Consider the following 22,879-nt stretch of genomic DNA (forward strand, 5'->3'; position numbering starts at 1 on the left):
CATTTTTACATTTCCTTAGTTCTTCGATTCACTGAAGTAATTCTTGCATTACCCAAGGTTTCCTCGCAGCTTTACATTCACCGCTTATTATTAGATTTTCGTCTGTCTTCAAATACAGAATTAACCCGTGCTCCGTCCCTGCGCTACTCACCCCTTTTTATGCTTCTGTTTAGGAAAGTAATCTGACAGCAGATAAACCAAACTATAATTCTTTCTAAAAAACTAAACTCCTCCCGAACAAGCCATGAAGGCTCAACGGTATCGACCCACCGCCGTGTCATCCTCAGACCACCGGTGTCACTGGATGCGTATGTGGAGGGGTATGTGGTCAGCACACCGCTCTCCCGGCCGTATGTCAGTTTACGAGCCGGTAGCCGCTAACTCTCAATCAAGTAGCTCCTCAGTTTGCCTCACAAGAGCTGAGTGCACCCCGCTTGCCAACAGCGCTCGGCAGACCGGATGGTCACCCATCCAAGTCCCGACAGAGCTTAACTACGGTGATTTGACGGGAACCGGTGGTACCACTTTCTACTGACATATTTTTAACGACTTTTTTCAATTTGAGATAATTTGCACTTTCTTATTTTCTTGTAATATCCCATTTGCTATTATCTTAAGCAACCATGCTTGAGATAATCATATAGTTACTCGGTTAACTACAAACATGTTTGTGTCTTTAGTGACACAGAAGAAAAGCAAACTAATACTTCCTTTTCTTTACCTAGCTCTGCAAACAGAATAGGACAGGAAGGGAGAAATTTTAATAAAAAGATTCCTCCTCTTAGCCGAAAGTTTGAGCACCACAGTCCTTTCCCAAGTGTAGTCCTGTTGGGGGTAGTGTCGTGGTAGCGCACCCCTTTGCCTGTCTCCATCTGATATCAATTACTTACGCCTGGCCTGTGTGGTTTCTTGAGTAAAAATAAAATACGGACGCCAGATTAACGTCATTCAACGGTTCTTGTAAAAGAGTATCCGTGCACATTAACCCGAAACAAAAACACACTCGATCAAAGGGCGTAGGTACGATCATACGTGCAATTTTGGACAGCAATATTGCGACTGTGGACCTATTCCAAAAATAAAGATAGGAGGTCCTGGCAACTCACGATCTGTTTCGATCGGCTGGCTATGCAGAAGATTTTAACGTAGGAATCCTAGTAAAAACCGAATATATTCCTAATACATTTCAAAATACAAGTTATAATGGTAAATGGCCAGGGGCTAGTACGTGCGAGGTTCCGCACATATAGACAGTTTCTCCGTCCCGGGACTCGAGAATCCCGACGAATTTTTCCCTGTTGCGACACTGAAACTGGCAACACATCGTTCGAGGGAATTCAAAGATTTTCGAGAATGTTTTAATTTCAAGTTTCAAGTCGGATAACAAACGACAAATCAAAAACTTTTCCGTGTGATATAAAGCGCCAACTTTCTGATTTTTTTCCCCTTACTTGTACTGTGAAATGTTGCCTCTTCCAAATTCCATGTTTCTAGATCAACAAGAAATACCCTACAGGTTTCAATGATTGACTTTGCTACTATTAAAATATGTGACGTAAATGGCAGTATCTAAAGACTGCATTGACTGATAAGCTTAATTTTTGTACACCGCCAGGAGTCCATATAGACATTAGTATCCGACATAACTTTAAACGTGATCCGTTCGCCCGTTCCTGAGAGAAAAAGAGTCTTAATGCACGGAGGGACAGAGAGACAGTCGGATAGAAAATTACAAAAATAAATTTATCACATGCGTGCATATTCGAAGGAACAGAACTACCATTGACGATTTGCAGCTGTGACAGTCATGAAACGGATTCACGTATTGTGAATACATATTAGCGTCAGCTACTTGTGACAGTTGAATATTCGCACAGGGCCTGGGACTCGAACCCGAATCCCGTGCCTGTATCGAGCGATCGCCTTAACGACATGTATATAGGTGCCAGATTTTTCCGCAGACTTGGAGAGAAGCAAATCCAGGAGATAGCCACCAACGTGCGAGTAGTTTCCACAAAACTCGTAGGTTCGTCCGGGATTTGAACGCGAGAACTACTGCACCTTAATCATGAACCATATCTCTTTTTTAAAAAAAAGTTTGACCTCCTCCCCCCTCCCCCTCCGTCATATCCCTGTTTGCTTTCACCAGTGTGTGCCTTTCTAATGAATTCTCTTACTATAATTGATGAAAGTATGTGTGTGTATTAATGCAGCTAGCCGCTAACTTGGTCAGTAATGTTTTGTCTGTACAGAAGTGAATCTGTCGCCTTTATCGCTCTCTCACCCTCACACACATTTCTGTACAATAAAGTCAAGGGCTTAGGTTTTCTTATCAGGCTTATCCATGCAAAGACAGACAAAAAAAATTATACTAATGGGAGGATTCTGAGTAACTTCTAGAATTCCATTCGCTCTCTCTTTCTCTCTCTCTCTCTCTCTCTCTCTCTCTCTGTCCTTTATCTGTGTACAGTTCAAATATAAGTTACATGAAATCAGCCTAGTAGAATCTCTGGTGGAGTCCTTCGTCTTAATATTCAGCGGCTGGCTTGCTAGAAATGATCTTTACATACGTTATTATTATTAAGCGCTGCATTCAGTTGGGAAAATCGATCGTTTGAACACTTCGTTCAGTTACGACAGATTTAAAATTTCAGATGTGGACGAAGCCTTTTTGGACGATTTCAATAAAACTCAGAGATTGCAGGCTCTCTTCGTCACAGGTGAAACTTCCCAATTAAGTACAGGGCCCAGACAATCATCAATGATTCAGACAGAGAACGCATTCGTCATTCACTCTAGAATAAAATGGTCACAAACCTTATTTCTGAGGAAAATTGTATATTGAATCCATTTCCGTACATGTTCCGTTTCCGTGGATTTTAAGTCTCATGCAATTTACTTTTACAAGTTGTAACATTATGTGATTGTCTTATCATTTTAAATCATTCACTAATCGAGCAGTCGCTCGGCAACAGCTACAGTTAGCAAATAATGTTGCAAGAATGTAAAAGGTGAACGACCTGTGACGTAACTTGTTTATTGTCGAAGCGCCGTCAGAGATGCAGTGAGTTATTGACTTTGAAAACCGCGGCGCGAAAAACGGACAGAAAAAGAACACTTTTACACATTTTTTTTTGAGGTACGAGATATTCTCGATGAACAGTTACTCATTCTTCTCTTGTCTCCTGTAACTTGTGTCGGACGCGCATGTCTTGCCACCGTATTATTATTGTTAAAATTAATATTGTTCTAGTGTAAAGTAAATGTGTAATAATAAAAGTGTCTAGCAGTGGATTTATTGTGCGACGTGTATGTGAAAACGTCAAAGGAATTGTTTTCATTAAGAGAAGTGCCAGTCAAAACGGCATCCATGTTAAATCCGTCATTGCAGTGTAAGTTTGTCTATTACTTGTCATAAATTCAGAGTTAAATGGAACTGGTGTATGGACTATTCATTTACTATAGAATCTATGTCGCACTTCTTCATGAAATTATTTAATTTTCTATATGTTTCTGCCAAATAGAGAGTTCACAGTCACGAATTCTTTTGTCGAGTTCGGACGGAAGTTGCATGCGGTGAAATATTTTCTCCGCGCCATATTCTACTGGTAAATGCATGATAAACTACGGTCCCTTAGGAAATTCATGTTGAGCTATCCAAAATAATTATATTTTGAATAGGCATTTACTCTCCTATGCAATGCAACTTCCGACTGATCGGACGATCCAACAAGAAATAGCCGCACACGGTCGGCGTTCGCAAATATGTTTCCACCGCTGATTATAGCTATATGTTACAGCACAAAAGTAACATATTGTTATAATTAGAGACTACGAACAGGGACATTTATAACTGTATGTTTATGTATACACATTACGTAAACATATCGTTATAAAGTCCTTCTTTCTCTTTATCTACCACGCTAGCGGCACAAACGTTCCTGTCTCGCTTTAGCGCGAAGAAGAGTAAATAAATCTCCTTTAGCAATCCGAAAATCTTCCAACCGATACTTTCCGAAGCTGTTCCTTTCTCTCTCTCTCTATAATGACCATGGAGCATACATCTCTGTACCTCTGTTGTTCCAAAGAATAAACGTACTAGAAAAATACCTTGGCGTCGACGAGCTGTCGGCGCATATATTACTAGAAAATCTGCTCAGATACTTTTCAAACGTAAATAAATGTGGATGATTTGATTGACCATTATTAATTATTGCGGGGTAGAGGGTAAATTTCCGTGGGGAGATTACACCTTCTCGGACCGGCATCATCGCCTTTCTGACTATGTAATTTCTGATGCACAAATAAGAATCGTTGCCTCTCTATTAACATATAATTGTGTTTCTTCTTTAGCCATTTTCCGAAGATTCGTGTGTTGAAATTTAATAAATTCTTGAGAAGGCATTTTTGCTTCATACTTGTATTCTTCAATTAGTCGAAAAACAATTACTCTTCTTGTGGCATAAATATTATAAAATAAAAGTAAATCAAATTAACTTCTTTAATTTATAGAAAAAAAATTGTCTCTTCTCTTGATATACACTCCTGGAAATGGAAAAAAGAACACATTGACACCGGTGTGTCAGACCCACCATACTTGCTCCGGACACTGCGAAAGGGCTGTACAAGCAATGATCACACGCACGGCACAGCGGACACACCAGGGACCGCGGTGTTGGCCGTCGAATGGCGCTAGCTGCGCAGCATTTGTGCACCGCCGCCGTCAGTGTCAGCCAGTTTGCCGTGGCATACGGAGCTCCATCGCAGTCTTTAACACTGGTAGCATGCCGCAACAGCGTGGACGTGAACCGTATGTGCAGTTGACGGACTTTGAGCGAGGGCATATAGTGGGCATGCGGGAGGTCGGGTGGACGTACCGCCGAATTGCTCAACACGTGGGGCGTGAGGTCTCCACAGTACATCGATGTTGTCGCCAGTGGTCGGCGGAAGGTGCACGTGCCCGTCGACCTGGGACCGGACCGCAGCGACGCACGGATGCACGCCAAGACCGTAGGATCCTACGCAGTGCCGTAGGGGACCGCACCGCCACTTCCCAGCAAATTAGGGACACTGTTGCTCCTGGGGTATCGGCGAGGACCATTCGCAACCGTCTCCATGAAGCTGGGCTACGGTCCCGCACTCCGTTAGGCCGTCTTCCGCTCACGCCCCAACATCGTGCAGCCCGCCTCCAGTGGTGTCGCGACAGGCGTGAATGGAGGGACGAATGGAGACGTGTCGTCTTCAGCGATGAGAGTCGCTTCTGCCTTGGTGCCAATGATGGTCGTATGCGTGTTTGGCGCCGTGCAGGTGAGCGCCACAATCAGGACTGCATACGACCGAGGCACACAGGGCCAACACCCGGCATCATGGTGTGGGGAGCGATCTCCTACACTGGCCGTACACCACTGGTGATCGTCGAGGGGACACTGAATAGTGCACGGTACATCCAAACCGTCATCGAACCCATCGTTCTACCATTCCTAGACCGGCAAGGGAACTTGCTGTTCCAACAGGACAATGCACGTCCGCATGTATCCCGTGCCACCCAACGTGCTCTAGAAGGTGTAAGTCAACTACCCTGGCCAGCAAGATCTCCGGATCTGTCCCCCATTGAGTATGTTTGGGACTGGATGAAGCGTCGTCTCACGCGGTCTGCACGTCCAGCACGAACGCTGGTCCAACTGAGGCGCCAGGTGGAAATGACATGGCAAGCCGTTCCACAGGACTACATCCAGCATCTCTACGATCGTCTCCATGGGAGAATAGCAGCGTGCATTGCTGCGAAAGGTGGATATACACTGTACTAGTGCCGACATTGTGCATGCTCTGTTGCGTGTGTCTATGTGCCTGTGGTTCTGTCAGTGTGATCATGTGATGTATCTGACCCCAGGAATGTGTCAATAAAGTTTCCCCTTCCTGGGACAAAGAATTCACGGTGTTCTTATTTCAATTTCCAGGAGTGTAAAAATGGTAAACTAAATGAAATCAAACCACAAGAGTAGAAACTAAAAGTTACTTCTTCCTAATTTATATATGTATCAGTTATTGAGGAGTTAAGTTGGGTTTTGATTTATTTATGGGTGCTATTTCCACGCTTACATTTTAAGCGATCTTAGTTTCATTATCCATTGATAGTTCGTGTGAGGGGTGACATACAAGGTTCTTAATTAACTTTTCATAACTGGGATTCACAGTCATGTGAAATTTCTTTAAAGGCATCATGCTTACGCCAGTGACTGTTAAACATTTTGTTTCTATTATTGCAATTTCGGCCTTAGGCCATTATCAAGTGCAGATTTTTTGGCGTAAATATGATGTCTTTCAAGATACAAGGTTCTGCTGAGACCTTCACGGCAACCGTGGCGGCCTCGGGGCCTACAAGTCCCTACCCTTCGCCCTCAGCTGCAATTCCCCACCTCTATACTGTTTCTACGCAAAAAAATGTGGCGCCACATATGCCTTATACTGCACCTGTCTTTTGGAAAAGAATGTTTAGCATATTCTCAAAATGTGCTTTATGCTCTTTTAATGAATGGGCTCAACAATCTCCCTTTTCGACATAACTTTGGAATTCTTTCAAACTGTCATCTCCTTTCTTGTTAGTAATATACGAGGGTGAGTCAAATGAAAACCCTAAATTTGTAATAACAAATCGGAATTTCGCGCCGTTATCCTGTAAGTTGGTAAGCGTGCTACAAACAGCGTCCAGAATGACCTGTAGGTGGCAGCATAGTGCAGATGCACACATACCGTCGCAGTATCAGTATAAAGATGGCCGCTCCACTTGCGAATTGCACCAGGGAAGAACAGCGTTCTGTTATTCGGTTTTTGCGTAGTCAAGATGTGAAACCTATTGAAATTCATCGACGAATGGAGGTTCAGTAAGGTCATGCATGTTTGTCACAACAGCAAGTCTACAAATGGAGTAGGAAGTTCGCAAATGGTTCAAATGGCTCTGAGCACTATGCGACTTAACTTCGGAGGTCATCAGTCGTCTAGAACTTAGAACTAATTAAACCTAACTAACCTAAGGACATCACACACATCCATGCCCGAGGCAGGATTCGAACCTGTTACCGTAGCGGTCGCTCGGTTCCAGACTGTAGCGCCTAGAACCGCATGGCCACTCCGGCCGGCAGTTCGCAAATGGTGTGACTTCAGTGGAAGATGCTCCTCGTCCAGGTCAGGCACAACGAGTTGTGACTCCACAGAACATTGCACAGTTGAAGCGATAGTGAAGGAAAACCGCCGAGTGACACTGAATGACATTACAGCATGTTTGAAGATTAGTCATGGGTCAGCACACCACATTGTGCATGACGTGCTCCAGTTTCACAAAGTGTATGCAAGATGGCTGCCACAGCAGCTGACTCCTAAAATGAGAGAACGACGTGTTGATGCTTGTGAAGAACTTCTTCGGTGCTTTGAACGATGAGGTGATGGCTTCCTTGCAAGAATCGTTACTGGGGACGAAACCTGGTTTCACTTCCACCAACCGGAAACGAAGAGAGCGATCAAGGAATGGCGCCATTCCTCATCACCAAAACCAAAGAAGTTTCGAACAGAACCATCAGCAGGGAAGATTATGCTGACTCTCTTTTGGGACGAAAAAGGCGCCATTTTGGAGTATTACATGCCTAGATGAACCACTGTCACCAGTGCATCGTACACAGATCTCCTAAAAAATCATCTGCGGCCTGAAATCAAACCAAAGGGACGTGGATTGCTGTCAGCAGGTGTCCTTTTGCAACATGACAATGCAAGGCTCCACACTGCCCGTACAACAATTGCAACAATCACAGACCGGCATTTTGAGTGTATTCCTCATCCACTATACTCACCAGACCTTGCCCCAAGTGATTTCCATATGTTTGGACCACTCATAGACGCAATGGGAGGAAAGAAGCTCCGTTCTGATGAAGAGGTACGCCACACGGTGCATGAGTGGTTGCGCGGACTACCAAAAGAATTGCTTTCGAAAGGAATTTATGCACTTTGTAAGCGCTGGAGGACTTGCATTGAGCATGGGGGAGATTGTGTTGAAAAGTGATACAGCTTTGTACCACTTCTGCACATAAATATTTTAAAAAATATGTAAGGTTTTCATTTGATTCACCCTAGTAGTTGGCCTAATTTCCGGAAGGCAACACAGTAGCGTTGGTTTTCATGTCTGGGTATGCTACTTGATCGGGAATTAACAATTCGGAAATGCCTATATATTTAATAGCAGTCCTAATTTAAGCTATTTTTCTTTGTATCTCCTTCCAGATTTTTACGCTGACCTGAAGAGCAGCAAATGAAGGCGGCAGCCACCGAGGCGCTAGTAGTTTCCACAAAACGCGTGGGCTCATCCGGCATTTGAACGCGAGCGCTTCTGCACCCTAAGCGTATGGATTTGTCTTTCTACGAGAAGGCATTTTTAACAGAAGTTTGCGTTGCATAATGTCACTGAATGAAGTTTATCATTGGTGCTGATAACGTTGTTTACCACTCTGTACCAGGATTCCTTCATATCGCTTGACAAGATTGTGAAGCGATTTTTCAGAAAATCTTCCTGTTTTTCTTTGGGTATTTCTGTTAGATTCTCAATCCTTTCATATTCCGCATCGTCCCGTCCACGATCGAACGATTGTTTGTATGTGACTTGTTTCTTCGCGTGATTCAGACGTAACTAAGTTCGATGTAGAATTGCCTCACATGTTTCAATTCGGTGTTAGTTGGTGCAACATTAGTCAGACGGCCGAGGCTCTTAGGTTCTGTCAGTTTTAGTAACGCAGCTTTGACGGTGCGTCAGAGGGTCACCTTACGTACACAGGTATCGTTTTTCCTGAATATCTATCACACCTAGGCCGATGACTCCTTTGTTTAACCCCAAACACTCGATCCGAGTCGAAATCTGTGCCTTTGACACGCATAATTGCATTCTCCGTTCACGATACATAAAGAACTGTTGCTTGTCACGAAACCTCGTAAGTTTAACAAACAACTTTTGATCTCGTTGACCATTACCCCTGAGGTTTTAAACTATTGGTCCATTGCAGTTTGCAATGCTATCAGATCTTCTTGGCTTCTGACACCTAAATCGTTAGCATAGGCGTTTGAAACTTTTTTTGGAACCCATTACAGTAGTACCTTCCAAATAATTTTTAACCTTCTTACCAAAGGGTCTGATGCTACCACAAATAGCAACATCGATAGTGGGGTACCTTGTGGAACATCTCTTTTAATATCGATTTGTTGTATACACTGACCATTAACAACTACTTTCGCTTCAGTCTCTCTCCGGAGAATATGGCGGCCAATCGAGGCCCATACCAGTTGCCAGAATCTATGCGAAAAGCCAATTTATGCATTGTTTTGAACAGGCAAACACGGTCAAATGCTTTTGCGAAATCAATAAATACAACTCCTTTTAAACTGATCGTAGAAGAAATGGTGATAATATTCCTGTATTTACTTACGGTTGCGATGATACTGCTACCTGGTTGGCGGGTTTGGTCTCGACTTACTATGCACTTCAGTACCGTCGTGACACGTGATTTGATCGCACGGGCTACCAGTTCGTACTCCGTGTTCAACAGGCAGATTGGATGTATTTTGTTGATATCTTTAGTCTCATTCCACTTTTTAATGAGGATTGTTTGCCTTTCTTTGAATTCTTTGGGAATCAGCTCGGCATTGAGCATTTCGTGAGCAATATCTGTTAATCTGTGGTCCATAGCATGTCAAAGTTTTCCATAAAGTTCAACAGGTAATCCGTCTGGACCAGGTATTTTCTTTACTGACGACTCAACTATTGTTTCGAACTTACATTCACTTTTGAAGCCTGTCACGAGATCTGTGTTTTCTTCGGGTGATACCCTTGTATTGATCCTATCAAGCATTTCGCCAGCTGAGTCTTTATCAGAAGTACTTTCCCTATACAGTTCGAAAAGAAGTGATGCAGACCACTGATTATGTTATTATTGCTTCTCTAGTAGAACATTGTTTCCCAATCTCATTTTGTCGATGAAGGCTTTCCTCTAGTTCCGAGCGAGCTGTAGTAAGTAGTATAACAAGACCTTCTCTTCTTCAAGTGTTGCTCTTTTTAGACCTATTTTGAGACCTTAGAGCTGTTTTCCTTTTAAATCTGTGAGCTTCGCTTTGATCTTTTTGATTTTCATGTAGCGCTTATTAGACACCTGATGTTGATTGTAGAACTCGCTGAGACACCTATAACAAATCTCTACAGTATTTTTTTGTAATGTTGCCCTCTCTTTCCCGTAGTGCACCGCTGTAGAGCGTATTTTTTTACGCAGATTCCACCACTCGATATTCACAACATCTTATCATGGAGGATGCTTACATTCAACTTTCAATGACCACACCGCCATTACGTTTTCTGGTTGCTCAGTATAACACATTTCACTGGGTATTGATCTGCAAAACTAACCGGAATTCCTTTCGCAGAACTTGCACTCCTCTCTAAGTTTTATGATACGTATATTCTGTCCTGACTGCTGGCTGACATTTTTGAAAGAGAGGTAAACTTGACAGTGATTGGATAAAATATTTCCCAAACATTCTTCAATTGCAGACTTTTAATTAGATCAGAGAGTTCGCGCGGAAAATTGAAATTGGATGCTTGGCCCTTAGTACTAAGTACACATTTCCAATCACCACCGATTATCAGATGTTCAGGTTCAGCTTTCAGCAGGTATTAAATCTCATGTTTGAAATCCTAGGCGTTTCCTGTTTATAAGTATTCCCTGATCGAGCGTATATATTAATAAAAGTCACTTTAAAAATCTTACAACCAATCTCTCACCCACACTGCAAATATTTTACACTTTCTACAGGTATGCCTTCTTTAACTGTAAAAGATGTCCCACATGAGCTTTCGGTTGCCACATTTAAGATCTCTGGATACCTGGGAATGCGCAGAAATTTAAGATTGACTTCTTGTAATGTCGACATGTCTGTGACTGATTCATATAGGAATCCCTTTAAAGCACTGCTTTCACTGAAGATTGTGTTCTATTGATGTTTAACGTTATTACAGTATACGTCTACTCCTGTACTGCAGACAGTGAATGATTTAACAGACGTCTGTAACCATGCTGATATCCATTTATCAGAGATATATTACAGTAATCACCAGAGAGTGGAGTGGATACTGAGTTGACATTTGCACATCGGATTGAGTCAGACAGAACTCGAATCTGATCTGAATTATCTGCCAAGGCTACATCTCCTCCTTCGCTTTCTGGAGACTAGAAATCTACTCTGTAGGAATCAGCATGGGTTTCGAAAAAGAGGGTCGTGTGAAACCCAGCTCGCGCTATTCGTTCACGAGACTCAGAGGGCCATAGACACGGGTTCCCAGGTAGATGCCGTGTTTCTTGACTTCCGCAAGGCGTTCGATACAGTTCCCCACAGTCGTTTAATGAACAAAGTAAGATCATATGGACTATCAGACCAATTTTGTGATTGGATTGAAGAGTTCCTAGATAACAGAACGCAGCATGTCATCCTCAGTGGAGAGAAGTCTTCCGAAGTAAGAGTAATTTCATGTGTGCCACAGGGGAGTGTCGTAGGACCGTTGCTATTCACAGTATACATAAATGACCTTGTGGATAACGTCGGAAATTCACTGAGGCTTTTTATGGATGATTCTGAAGTATATGAGAGGTTGTAACAATGGAAAATTGTACTGAAATGCAGGAGGATCTGCAGCGAATTGACGCATGGTGCAGGAAATGGCAATTGAATCTCAATGTGCTGCGAATACATAGAAAGATAGATCCCTTATCATTTAGCTACAATAGAGCAGGTCAGCAACTGGAAGCAGTTAATTGCATAAATTATCTGGGAGTAGGCATTAGGAGTGATTTAAAATGGAATGATAATATACAGTTGATCATCGGTAAAGCGAATGCCAGACTGAGATTCATTGGAAGAATCCTAAGAAAATGCGATCCGAAAACAAAGGAAGCAGGTTACAGTACGCTTGTTCGCCCACTGCTTGAATATTGCTCACCAGTGTGGGATCCGTTCCAAATAGGGTCGATAGAAGAGATAAGGAAGATCGAACGGAGAGAGCAACGAGCTTCGTTGCAGGATCATTTAGTAATCGCGAAAGCGTTACGGAGATGATAGATAAACTCCAGTGGAAGAGTCTGCAAGAGAGACGCTCAGTAGCTCGGTACGGGCTTTTGTTGAAGTTTAGAGAACATACCTTTAAGCAGTATATTGGTCTCTCCCACGTATATCTCGATAAGAGACCATGAGGATAAAATCAGAGCCCACACAGAGGTATACCTACAATCTTTCTTTCCACGAACATTACGAGACTGTAATAGAAGGGAGAACCGATAGAGGTACCCTCCGCCACACACCGCCAGGTGGCTTGCGGAGTATGGATGTAGACGGAGATGCTTTCAGTGTCACTTGCCAGTCCATGACATGGTTCGCCGCTGACTTTTAGTTTGACCCGTCGCCAGTTTTGCTGGGATCACAGTTTTTGAGACTGCTCCCTAGTGCCACTGTTGCAGCGCCGGAGCAAATGTCACTGATTGTGCTCCAAGGTTGTTTTGTAATTTTTATTTCGCCACTGTCTTCTTTGTTCATACACTGCTCTGTTTTTTCTTTGAAACTGTGAGAGTTTCTCTCTTGTTGTAGAAGCGAACTTCTCTGCCGCAGGATGGGCTATGGTATACGTCGTTTCTTCTTACGTTGTAACATCGGTTCGGAATCCTCAGACAACTCAGATTTATTTTCTACATTTGTATTTCCCTCCCCCAGAGGTTTTTGTAATGTTTGGTCACTGTGATTGACGATTATTACACGAAAGGCAACGTCATAGCTCGTCGGTTTACGTGCCTCTACAAAATCCTGAGTGACTTGCGGCAGTAGGAGTTACTTTTCGTCCTGCGCCAGCATAGGAGGGGTCTGTATCAGAACTCTCTATTTGAATTGGCTGTTCAGGGAGTGGAGCAGACAGATGGACCCGCAGTCAACGGCAGTGGGTTGACGGGCGCCCCCCGGTCTACTTGTTGTGGCTGTACCACGGGAGGGATATCCTGCCGGCCGAAGACGCGGCTGATTACGTCAGCAGCTTTTTTACGGCGGGAGCGGCTGGATGTGCAACGTCATCGCTGCGGCGCGGCCCCACGGCGCGTACGAGCTCTGCACAGCAGCCAGTAGCGCACGTTCTTGGCAGTCCATCATACACGACCAGGAGCTCTATAGCCTGATACAGCGATGAACGACGGAATGTGTTTCAGCAAATCAATTTTCACCTGGCGAACACCATTAAACACTGTCAGTGGAAAACAGCTACCCCATTTATTCTCAAAAACTGAAAATACACTGCCGCCCAGTGTGGCCAAGCGGTTCTAGGCGCTTCAGTTTCGAACCGCGCGACCGCTATGGTCGTAGGTTCGAATCCTGCCTCGGGAATGGATGTGTGTAATGTCCTTAGGTTAGTTAGGTTTAAGTAGTTCTAAGTCTAGGGGACTGATGACTTAAGATGTTAAGTCCCATAGTGCTCAGAGCCCTTTGAACCATTTCAAAATACACGCCCGTGTGAACTAATAAGCACCCGGCTAATATGATCAGGAGGACTCTCGAAACGCAGTTCGAAAACTCCCACAGTACGAAAGCCCAATCCTCCAAGCGACACTTTTCACTTCGCTACTGTTCCCATCCAAGTGCGTGAACCATAAGACACATCCAAAGGTTTCTGCAATTCGATTGCACAATTCGTTAGCCCTTCATTTCGCGTAAGGGATAGCAGCTACCTGCGATACTAGAATCCCAATGATATACGGTGAGAATTACGTAACTATATTTAAAAAAAATGTAAATTACACTACTGATAATTAAAATTGCTACACCAAGAAGAGAAATTTGTTAACATCGAACATAGATTTAGGTGTCAGGAAGTCGTTTCTGAAAGTATTTGTATGGAGTGTAGCCATGTATGGAAGTGAGACATGGACGATAACTAGTTTGGACAAGAAGAGAATAGAAGCTTTCGAAATGTGGTGCTACAGAAGAATTCTGAAGATAAGGTGGGTAGATCACGTAACTAATGAGGAGGTATTGAATAGGATTGGGGAGAAGAGAAGTTTGTGGCACAACTTGACTAGAAGAAGGGATCGGTTGGTAGAACATGTTCTGAGGCATCGAGGGATCACAAATTTAGCATTGGAGGGCAGCGTGGAGGGTAAAAATCGTAGAGGGAGACCAAGAGATCAATACACTAAGCAGATTCAGAAGGATGTAGGTTGCAGTAGGTACTGGGAGATGAAGAAGCTTGCACAGGATAGAGTAGCATGGAGAGCTGCATCAAACCAGTCTCAGGACTGAAGACCACAACAACAACACCAAGAAGAAATATATATGATAAATGGGTATTCATTGGACAAACATATTATACTAGAACTGAAATGTGATTACATTTTCACGCAATTTGGGTGCATAGATCCTGAGATATCAGTACCCAGAACAACCACTTCTGGCTGTAATAACGGCCTTGATACGCCTGAAGCTTGGATGGCGTGTACAGGTACAGCTGCCCATGCAGCTTCAACACGATACCACAGTTCATCAAGAGTAATGACTGGCGTATTGTGACGAGCCAGTTGCTCGGCCACCATTGACCAGAGAGATCTGGTTGGTAAGAGATCTGGAAAATGTGCTGGCCAGCGCAGCAGTCGAACATTTTCTGTATCCAGAAAGGCCCGTACAGGACCTTCAACATGCGGTCGTGCATTATCTTGCTGAAATGTAGAGTTTCGCAGGGATCGAATGAAGGACAGAGCCACGGGTCGTAACACATCTGAAATGTAACTTCCACTCTTCAAAGTGCCGTTGATTCGAACAAGAGGTGACAGAGACGTGTAACGAATGGCACCCCATACCATCACGCCGGGTGATAGGCCAGTATGGCGATGACGAATACATGCTTCCAATGTGCGTTCACCGTGATGTTGCCAAAGACGGATGCGACCATCATGATGCTGTAAACAGAACCTAGATTCATCCGAAAAAATGACGTTTTGCCATTCGTGCACCCAGGTTCGTCGTCGAGTACACTATCGCAGGCGCTCCTGAATGTGATGCAGCATCAAGGGTAACCGCAGCCATGGTCTCCGAGCTGATAGTCCATGCTGCTGTAAAAATCGCCGAACTGTTCGTGTAGATGGTTGTTGTCTTGTAAACGTCCCCATCTGTTGACTCAGGGATCGAGACGTGACTGCACGATCCGTTACAGCCATGTGGATAAGATGCCTGTCATCTCGACTGCTAGTGATACGAGGCCGTTGCGATCCAGCACGGCGTTCCGTATTACCATCCTGAATCCACCGATTCCATATTCTGCTAACAGTCATTGGATCTCGACCAACGCGAGCAGCAATGTCGCGATACGATAAACCGCAATCGCGATAGGCTACAATTCGACTTTTATGAAAGTCGGAAACGTGATGGTACGCATTTCTCCTCCTTACACGAGGCATCACAACAACGTTTCACCAGGCGACGCCGGTCAACTGCTGTTTGTCTATGAGAATTCGGTTGGAAACTTTCCTCATGTCAGCACGTTGTACATGTCGCCACCGGCGCCAACCTTGTGTGAATGCTCTGAAAAGCTAATCATTTGCATATCACAGCACCTTCTTCCTGTCGGTTAAATTTCACGTCTGTAGCACGTCATCTTCGTGGCGTAGCAATTTTAATGGCCAGTAGTGTCGTTACAAACTACTGCGTGCACACACTTTATTCAACTCTATAAACACTACCTCACATCAGATATTCGGATTTAGTTTATGACACGCTATCATTGGTGATGATGTGGCGCAGACGAATAGCGAAATTCTGCATGACCCGCCGAACTGTCAGAACATCGATGCTGTCGATGACCTCCTCAATGGATGTTTTCAGCTAGCAATCGTTTAGGGATTATTGCTGTACACCTTGTCTTTAATGCAGCCCCACAAAAAGGTGTCGCATGTATTCAGATCCGGAGAATATGGCGGCCAATCGAGGCCATGCCACTGGCCTCTGGGTACCCCAGAGTCAGAATGCTATCCCTAAAGTACTTCTTCAGGACATCAAACACTCTCGTGCTTCGATGGAGTCGAGCTCCGTCTTGTATGAACAACATCTCGTCGAAATCATGGTCACTTTGGGTAATACGGGTGAAATCATCTTCCTAGACCTTTACGTACCGTTCGGTAGTCACCGTGCCATCAAGGAATATCGCACCGATTATTCCGTGACTGTATACTGCACTCCATTGAGGATGCAATCGACGAACCCGCCCAAATGAAAGTGGGCTTCGTCGCTGAACTAAACCATGCAGCGCATACCAATTCCATCATCCCCTGCGGCCTCCCGTGCAGTTTGAACGTCCTAATGCAAACCGTTCTGAAGTTATGACGATTTTATTTCACATATTTCAGTAAGTGTCACACTGTATGGTCTAAAGAGATTCCTGCTGTTTCAGTGACAAACTTACCAATTTCAAGCGGACTAGGCTTAGGACATTTATGGCTGGATGATAAGTTAATCATGTTACTTTTGTGTCGAGCCACAACCACATAAAACTTTTTGAAAGATATACCCCCATTTGACTGGACAGCAGGTTTTATTCTACAATATAGACCTCGGCCTTAAACCATTTACAAGTGTTACAACTGAAACGGATTCAAGCACAATAAAAGTACAAGTATCAGAAAAATCGCAGGGCAAACAGTCCAATTAATGTGTGGGTTGCAGGATTTGTTCTCTTACTTAGATCATTTGACTTGAATACAACACACCTCATGGTCTTACAAGTGCTACAACTGAAACAGATTGAAGCACATTAAAAGCACAAGTATCAGAAATACGGCAGGACGTTACAACTGAAACAGATTAAAGCACAATAAGAGTATATCATTTGACTTGAACAGAACACAAGTCATGATCAAAATATGTATATTCAATTATATAAACCAATTTTATGAAAAGTAAATGCGATAACATTTGTGTAATAAGCTAATTTACTGGTAATGATTATGACTTATTCGCTTGATAGTGCCGAGGAATGTAACAGATGACAAAATCACAGATTTAAACTTCGCTACACTGTGTCTAAACAGCCACTGACATAAACGTAAGTGAAATGATCATCAAAGAGCATCATAAAGACATCCCAGATTGCACCATGTGATCTGTGATATGTCATGGGAACTGGTAGTGGAACTCTTCTTCTTTTTTTTTTTTTTATACAAGTTGGTTACATTATCTTTTAAGTGGGCAGAATATGCCAGTGTGTACATTACATGGCGTGAAGAGCCAACTTCCCAGTGTGCATATAAAACCGTGACTTACACCATCGTAATTAAGGAAACATATAAGTTCAATCACGCAAGATAGTGAAATATTTGAAACTTCCTGCCAGATTAAAACTGTGTACCGGACCGAGACTCGAACTCGGGACCTTTGCCTTTCGCGGGCAAGTGCTCTACCAGCTGAGCAACCGAAGCACGACTCACGCCCCGTCCTCACAGCTTTACTTCCGGCAGTACCTCGTCTCCCACTTTCCAAACATCACAGAAGCACGGTTCTAGGCGCTACAGTCTGGAACCGCGCGACCGCTTCGGTCACAGGTTCGAATCCTGCCTCGGGCATGGATGTGTGTGATGTCCTTAGGTTAGTTAGGTTTAAGTAGTTCTAAGTTCTAGGGGACTGATGACCTCAGAAGTTAAGTCCCATAGTGCTCAGAGCCATTTGAACCATCTACCTTCGAATACAGAATTACCCGTTCGATGTCCGTATGTCTTCATCCTTTGGTTGTGACGTCAGTATGTATGATGATGAAGTCCCATACTCAGAGTAGCGTAGAGGACGATGCGGGAGACCCGCACCGCCTACTAGGTAAGGTCTTAGAGGAGGTGGTTTGGCATTGCCTCCCTCCGACCGTAATGGGGATGAATAATGATGATGAAGACGACACAACAACACCCAGTCATTTCGAGGCCGGGAAAATCCCTGACCACGCCGGGAATCGAACCCGGGACCCCGTACGCAGGAAGCAAGAACACTTTCGCAAGACCACGAGCTGCGTACGTCAGTATGTATACCAGCTGTTGTTTTGCTGTCTATTCTGATGACAACAGAGGTACAGAGAAATTACAGACACTGGTTGCGAACAGTCATTGATTGAAATCAATGGTGAAAGTTCAAAATTTGTGCCGGATCGGAATTCGAACCCGGGTCTCCAGCTTACTAGGCAGGTGTACCGACCACTAAGCCATCCGTACACAGAGGGAATTGCAACTGCACCGACTGCCATAGGACTCCTCCCGTCAGACCCAAATTTTCGACTTTTCCACAACTACTAATGTACTGCCCTTTTTCCATTATTCTCATACATGATTACATGTGGGAAAGAATAAACACAATTTTGATCCAGCAGCCATTATGAATTAAGACACAAAAGAAGTACAGACATTGGCGGTGAGACGGCATTGATTGAAAATAATGGGGAATAATTAAGGCGAGACGGTCAAGGAGCTCTTCAGTACAGATGCACACCAGGTTCGAACTCTTAAAGGAATCGGCGAACTGCCGCGAGTAACACATCTTATCGTTGAACTGTTCACAGTAATTCAATCCCTGTACTACCTTCCTGATGATGACGAAATCTACTCACACCATTTTCTCCTGCCGATTAGCCTGGCAGGATTCTGCTGCCGGTAAAGCGATAACATTATAGAATTAGTTTTTTATTTCTGTTCAGAGTCTTCCAATCCTTTATTTGAATGAGTTACACAAATTTTGCACTCTTAGAACAACCATTTGACGTAGCGTAATGTAGGAAGAGATGCATGAAACAATAATTCTTTATATTACTTTGTTTTTAACAATCTTTTCTCAGTCTGAGATAGTTCCCACTTTTCCCTCTTGTTGTGTATTCCTCATTTCCTACTCTCTCAAGCAAACACAATCCATGTCTGAGATACCGGTAAGCATTTAGTTTCTCGGTTAACCGCAAAAAATTATGTGTCTTACTGACGCTGAACGGAAGAAAACTGACACATCCTTTTATTTTCCCAGGTCTACAAACAGAATATGACAGGAAAAGAGCGATTTTGGTAAAAAAAAATCCTCTAGTCAATTGAAAGCTAATTTGAGCACCACAGTCCTTTGTTATGCATAGTCCTAGTGAACCTGTCACCTCCCTATAACAATTAATTACACATGACACCCACTTTGCCTGTGTGATTTTCCTGAGTAATCAAATAAAATACGGTCACCAGATTAATGTTATTCAACAGTTCTTCTGAAAGAATATTCGCTCACATTAGCCGGAAACAGAAGTATTCAGGATCAAAAGGCATAAGTGCGATACTACTTGCAGTTTTGGTTAGCAATACTGCGATTGTGGACCTATTCTAAAAGTACAAGATGCGTGGGCCTGGCAATACACAATCTATTTGAATCAGCTGAGTATGCAGACGAATTTATAATCATAGAAATCCTGTTAAAAACCGAATAAATTCTTAATACATTTCAGAACACAGTGCCGGCCGGTGTGGCCGAGCGGTTCTAGGCACTTCAGTCTGGAACCGAACGACCGCTACGGTCGCAGCTTCGGATCCTGCCTCGAGCATGGATGTGTGTAATGTCCTTAGGTTAGTTACGTTTAAGTAGTTCTAAGTTCTAGGGGACTGATGACCTCAGAAGTTAAGTCCCATAGTGCTCAGAGCCATTTGAACCATAGACATAACTTTCATAGACATAGACATAACTTTCGACTTGATACGTTTACTTGATCCTGAGAAATGGAGCCATATCAGACGGTCGGACAGAGAGATGAAAGACAAAAAAAAGTATCGTTAATGGCGAAAATGTATGTGTTGATGCAGTAACTGCATTTATTACAATCCAAGTCGTTCAGACATGATACGGTCACGCCTGGCGGGAGTAAAGTGGCGATAATAACAATAATAAAGTTGAAATATTGTGGGTTATTAGGCCGCGTCATATTGCCTCTCATATAATCGACGTTTCGACCCCTCTGCTGGGACCTTCTACAGGATGTTCCGGTCTACCCAATGATGATGGTCCACCAATAGTATCCACAAGAGTTTAGCCAATAATGCCCCTTCTTCTGCATCAGCGCGGGAATATTAGCCTATCACGATGGCCCGCCAATGGTAGCCACAAGAATTTTAACCAGTACTCCCACTTCTCCAGCGCAAAGGCGAGAAAACTCCACTTTATAAGAGAAATTGTCAGTGGTTTTTGACAGTGTTCTATCAATAGTGGACACTGGAACATCCTGAATAATATCCCAGCAGAGAGGTCGAAACGAAGATTATTTTAGAGGAAATATGACGCGGCAAAATAACACAGAAGATTTTAACTTTAATGACAACGAGCATGAAATCCTGCAGACTTACATAATAACAATAGTCTTCCAACGTATAGTTACACAAAAGTGCGAGCATTTGTATTGCGGCTACGTGACGGATGGAGCTTTGAACCGTCGCGTTGATGGCGGCGAGCTCGGAGAGCTGAAGTGGTTAAGATGATTGCTCATGACGAGGCGGGAAATCCGAATTCTGGTCCTGGTGCGGCATTAATTTTCATTTGTCACAAGTAGCCGACCCAAACATGTATACGCATTACGTGAATCCATTTAACAATTGTTTTCGGGCGATATTATTGCAAATTAATAATCATGGATTTCTTCCTTCACTTGTGATGTTAAACTTGTTTCTTATCAAAATTCACTATTCAAGGTCAACGGGAAGTACCCAATAGGTTTTGATGAATGAGCTTGCGAGTATCAAAATATGTGACATAAATGGTCATATCTTTTGATTGTATAGATTTCAAAGTTTACGTTTTATTACACTGCCAATGGATCACTAACCTTAATATCTGACATAAATTTCCACTTGATAAATCATGTCTACCCATCCTCAGAAAAAGGGTTTTTAACAGTCGGACAGACAGGCAGACAGACAGGTGAAAATCAAAGTATTCTGTAAGTGTTCATTTTGTAGCGATTAATGTACGGAATCCTAAAAACGCACAGGAATTTGGTGGGAGTGGAAAGAAACAAACGAACAACTGCGTGAGTGCTCATCTACGCACGGAGAGTTTACTTTCGTACTACAATACAACGTACATATAGGTTGCAGCGGAGACACTGACCTACATGTCGCGTGGGCTCGGCGCCTGAGCGAAGGAACACTAGCGTCTGACGCCCCGTCGCCATCGAAGTCATTAGCAACAAAACACAAGCTCGGAATGTCACAAGGATGGTGAAGAAAATGGACCGTAGCCTGTCGACGGAACCACGCTATCATTTGCCTCAAGAAATTCGGGAAATCTCGAAAAATCTGAGTCAGGATGGTCGGTCGGGGATTTGAACCGTCGTCTTTCCGAATGCGAGTCCAGTGCGCTAACCACTGTGTCACCTCGCTTGGAACCGACGTCGGAAGCGGAGCCTCATCCATCATGGAGGCGGCTACCACGACGGGTCTCCTAACACTGTCAGTCTCGGGTGGCAGCCTCCGTGATGGATGAGGCTCCGCTTGCGACGTCGGTTCCGTACGGCACCTAGATCATTGCTAATGGAGCAACCCCTATTGTAGTATGAAGGTACACGCTCCTTGCGTAGCAAAATCCTGACGCAATCACTTTCATCGCATTTTTGTACGTTTGTACAATTATACGAGGCGCGACAATAAAGTAATGAGACTGGTGTAAAAAAAAAATGTTGCTTTCAGTTTTAGTCAAGTTTAGTGTTGTCTCCTACAAAGTAGTTCCCTTCCGATTGCACACACTTTTTCCAGCGCTTCTGCCATTTGCGGTAACATTTCTGGAGCTCATCTTCGGTAATGTCCTCCAAGACCCTCGTCACAGCTTTTAGGACATCTTGTGTTATTTGAAAATGGTGTCTCTTGACCGCCGTTTTGACTCTTGGAAACAGAAAAAGTCGCACGGAGCGATATCTGGTGAATAAGGTGGCTGTGGTAGTACTGAAATTCCTTTTGAGGTTAAAAAATTGCTGCACTGACAGAGCAGCATGGGATGGCGCATTAACGTGATGCAAATCTTCAGTTATTATAAGACGAACCGTTTCTCGATTGGTGTTCAATTCTTCTTCAATCATTTTCACGGAAAATCTTCGATCAGATCGTACGAGTTCACGCACCCTGGTCAAGTTGACATCCGTCCGTGAGGTTGATGGTCGTCCACAGCGGTCTTCAAACATTCGTTCTGCCTTCAGTAAACATTTTATGCCAACAAAAAACTTGACCTCTTGACATAATCTCCTCTCCAAAAGCCTTCTGCAGCTTACCGTAAGTTGTCGTAGAGTTTTCACCCAATTTAATGCGAAAAGTAATGACATACCATTGCGCAATATTATGCGGTTTCATTTCCTTGACGAGAAACACAAACACGTGTTAACTTATCACAACACAACTCACGACTGAGTAGTTGCATCGATGTGCCGCTTGGACTAGAAGCAGCTTATAGACCAAGGTCAAAGATATTTTTGCCTACACACGCCTGCAGGATTGCCGCATCTTGCAAAGAAAATCAGTCTCATTACTTTATTGTCGCACCTCGTAACCTGTGTAATGGAGTGCATTAATAATACATGAAATTTTTACCATGATTCCTGTGTCTATAAATTCTTCTGCATAACTCGTCGCTCGAAATAAATTCTGCGTTGCTACTCTCACCCGCCTTTGATCGCTAGAATCAGTCCACATCAGTACCGTTATCCAATCCTGAAAGTAGGATCGAACCGACTTATAGTCGATAAGGAGAGAGATAATGAGAAATGATCCAAGCTAACGTAGTTATGATAACACACATTTAG

The 22,879-nt window shown here is 43.5% G+C and overlaps 1 long non-coding RNA gene across 1 annotated transcript in view; it reads right to left on the minus strand.

Moving 5' to 3' along the window:
• LOC126101066 (uncharacterized) overlaps positions 1-22,478 on the minus strand; it is a 100,862-nt gene extending 78,384 nt beyond the window's left edge. The window contains exon 1 of the long non-coding RNA XR_007522251.1: positions 22,405-22,478. This is a non-coding gene — a long non-coding RNA (uncharacterized LOC126101066). The remainder of the gene's footprint in view (positions 1-22,404) is intronic.
• Positions 22,479-22,879: the final 401 nt, after the last annotated feature.

This window comes from Schistocerca cancellata, chromosome 9 (genome assembly GCF_023864275.1).
Source record: "Schistocerca cancellata isolate TAMUIC-IGC-003103 chromosome 9, iqSchCanc2.1, whole genome shotgun sequence".
Taxonomy (NCBI): domain Eukaryota; kingdom Metazoa; phylum Arthropoda; class Insecta; order Orthoptera; family Acrididae; genus Schistocerca; species Schistocerca cancellata.